We start from the raw sequence: 3,997 nt of genomic DNA on the forward strand, positions 1-3,997 counted from the left end.
TTCTTTATATTTTGTTTTGTTATTTCTTCATCTCTTACAGCTTCATTGACTTTTCCTTGCTCTGTTCTAACTTTCAAAGAATTATTTTCTTCTTTAAGACTCTGGATCTTTTTTTCATAATTTTTAATAATGTTTTTCATAATTTTCTTGTTTTTCTTTGGGTGATTTATATATATATACAAAGTTTTTCCTCAATCGCTCTCATTTGATTTTTGAAGTCATTTTTGAGTTTACAAATTCTTTCTGAGAATGTAACCATTTAACATTACTCTTTTTTTTTGAGTATTTAATAATTTATTAAATGGAGAGATATTCTGGGATCAAAGTGCATTTATGGTTTGTTCCCAGGGCTGAATGAGACTATCGTCTCCAAGAATCCAGCAAACAATAGGAGTTCTCTTCTTCTTCTTCTTCTTTTTTTTTTTTTAATAACTTTTTATTGACAGAACCCATGCCAGGAGAATTTTTTACAACATTATCCCTTGCACTCACTTCTGTTCTGATTTTTCCCCTCTCTCCCTCCACCCCCTCCCCCAGATGGCAAGCAGTCCTATACATGTTAAATAGGTTACAGTATATCCTAGATACAATATATGTGCTCAGCACCAAACAGTTCTCTTGTTGCACAGGGAGAATTGAATTCAGAAGATATAAATAACCTGGGAAGAAAAACAAAAATGCAAGCAATTTATATTCATTTCCCAGTGTTTTAACATTACTCACTGAGGTAAAAGAGGAATTTTTTTTTTTTACTTTCACTGTCCTCCTCTGAAGATGAACTCCAATCTTTTCTATTCCCATAGTAAGTTTCTATGGTTGGATTCTTTCTTTTTTTTCATATTTTGAAGTCTTTTCAATAATGAAATCTTTTCTTTTCAACAATATTAGAAGACAGAGGGTTCATTTTATAGATCAGGCCCTCAAGAATTCTTTCTTAAGTTTTTTTAGCCTGTTGAAGGAATTATCTGTATCAATAATAGGTTCAGGTAAAGATAGAAAGAGCACCTTACCTAAATTTGACTTATGGAATAATAATGTTAAATGTTTGAGAAAGGGAATTTTGAGCTTCCTAAAGTGATTTAGCTATTTGTTTGTAACCCAGGTTAACTGAGTAAGGGAGGAACATCCTGGCACTGAATTTTCTTGCTTACCTTAATGAAATGCAACACTCTCTTCTTATATCAGTCCATTGTTAGTTCTCTAAATGTACTTTATTCTATAACTTGACTTAATATATCTGTAAAGTCTGTTTAATACAGTTTGTCTTTTCAAGGAATATAAGAAATTATAACTGCTTAAATAAAATTATTTAGCTCTATGAAATGGTCTAATATATTTCCTTCTAAAACTAGTTCAGTTTTTGGAATTTGTTCTTCTGATCAGTAGTGGTGTGCTACATAGAGTTCTGGGATTTAGAGTTTAAAAGACCTCAGTTCTAATCTCACCTCAATCACTTACTAGCTATATGACTTTCGGAAAATTAATCTCTCTTTCAAAGTCAGTTTTCTTATCTGTAAAATTAATGATAATAATAACTATTTCAGAGGATAATTGAAAGAAAAAAATTCATGTTATATTTTATAAATCCTACTATGCTATAAAAATCCTCATTAAATGATGATGATAACTACCTGGCAAGCTTATCTAACAAATGTATGGCATTTATTTTACTCCTATATTGAGATTTAACCTTAGTCAGTCACAAAACTCTCTTTTCAATATCACTGATATCTAAGCCAATCCTATTAAAATTAAAGACTGGAGGCCTTATTCTTTTATTCTGTTGAATAAAATGTACTACAATCTCATGATAAGTTATAAACTCCTAGTAGAAAATAAGCTCCTTAGGGACAAGAGAAGTTTCATTATTATTTTTGTATTCCGGGAACTGTTGGAATGAATATAAAATGAATAGAGGGCCATTGTTGAGCCAGAAGGTCCTGGGTTGAAGGTCTTTCTCTAATACTTACTAGCTGTGTGAACCAGAGTATCTTTTTTAACTTCTCAGTCCTCTAGACAAATGCATCTGAAATGGTGTTGCAAGAAACCCAAAAAAAAATTGCTATTTTTCTTTTTCCTATGAAAGTTAGATGCTTTCTAAAAGCATTAAATAATAATTCAAAATTTTACTACAAGAATTTTGTCAAAGTTCATTTACATTTAAGGATTCTACCAGAAGTCTAAGAACCACTGCTCTAGACAACTCAAATTATAAAGTTTAAGAGAAGGTGCTGACAGAAGAAGTTAGCGTAGGCATTCCCTTATCTGAGAGCTCTCTGCATTATAACATCTTAGGCCCACTTCCTATTATTTAAAGTCTGGCACAAAATTGGTGTTAGTTGTATTGAATCAATTTCTTAAAATTTCCTTCTACATAACTTCAGTAGATTCTTGAAAACATTGATTGATCACTGGTCCTTCTTTCACTGGAATCACTGAGATAGATCGCATGCTATCCAAGTCTTCTTAATCTGTGTATACATGCATATACACTCATATGTATCCCTTGCATAATTTATAAAATCATAGATTAAGAGAAGAAAAGAACCTTAGATATTACCTATTTCAATCTCCTTTTATGATTTTGTACTTTTCTAAGTCTTCCATGGATAATCTACAAAATTCATTGAAGGCTAACCTCAGGTTATATTAATGAGTTGATAATGCTATATAACGGGAAAAAAATATTATTCCTTAAAGGATAAAGTGCTTCTATCATGTTCAGTCTGGCATAAAAAAATCTTTTACAATGTTTCCAACCTACTTTGTAATATTCTGCCCATCATTCAGATCCTGAATGTTCTGATCTAACAAATTGATTTTCTAGCAGTGCCTCAAATATGTAGTGTTCCTCCTCTTTTTTCTACTCATTTTAATCATCTTTCCTGGAATGCTCTCCTCACTTTTTGCCAACTATTCAAATACTACTCAATTTATAAGACTAATGTCAAATTATTTTTCTATAAAGCATTCCTAATAAACCCAGTCCAATTCAATTAAATAATCATTTATTAAATATATTAGGACAATAATATCACAGAAGAGGAGAGGTTAGTTTAGCTTTGGTTTTTAAGAAACTTGACCAATGGGAAAAAAGGTTAAAACAAATAAAATAAATACTTACCACTGCCTACCCCTTGCCATCATCCAGTGATTCTATTGAGGATATACAACATGTGCACAACTCAATCAACCATTCAACAAACATCTATTAAGTGTCTAATATGTGCCAAGCAATGTGGGGATACAAACACATCATTAAATAATTAAGAGTTCACAAAGAACTTACATTATAATTGGGAACGTGTGTGTATGTATATAAATATAGAATAAACATTACAAGAGTATGTACAAAGTAGTAAAATACTAGATGCTTTGGGAGGGAGGACACTAGAAGTTTGTTAGTATAAAAAGTCTTCTCCTAGGAAGGATCACTTGAAATGAGACTTCAAGAAAGCTAGTGAATCCCAGAAAAGGACGTGAAGGGAAAAAGAAGTCCAGGCACAGGGTATAAATTTTGCAAAAGTATAGAGGCAGGAGATGAAATATTATATATAAGGATCAGTAAGAAGGCTAGCTAACTATACTGAGCCTTGATGTCCTCATATATAAATAAGGATAATGCTGGAGGGGTTTGTTTTTTTTCTCTTTTTACTAATTTCACCGAGTAATAAGGCTCAAATAAGATAATGTAAAGCATTTTGCATATTTGAATTAATTTATGAAAAAGAAATTATAAAGCACTATTTACCATGTTCTATGTTAAGTATTAAGTACAAAATGGAAAATGAGATTCAGAAAGCTGAATGATAATGGGAAGGGAGGTGAAGTGAGGGGAAAACAATACCTGAATCTGTAGGGTTCAACTGAAGGATAGATTAAAATATCCTGATGGCCTTTTTATGGAGAGACAAGACAAATTATGAGGCTCAGGAATTGTTAAGGTGCTTCTCTCCCAGAGGACCAGTGGCAAGGAATATGGCAAGATCTTACAATC

The sequence above is a fragment of the Antechinus flavipes genome, chromosome 4 (genome assembly GCF_016432865.1).
Source record: "Antechinus flavipes isolate AdamAnt ecotype Samford, QLD, Australia chromosome 4, AdamAnt_v2, whole genome shotgun sequence".
Classification (NCBI taxonomy): Eukaryota; Metazoa; Chordata; class Mammalia; order Dasyuromorphia; family Dasyuridae; genus Antechinus; species Antechinus flavipes.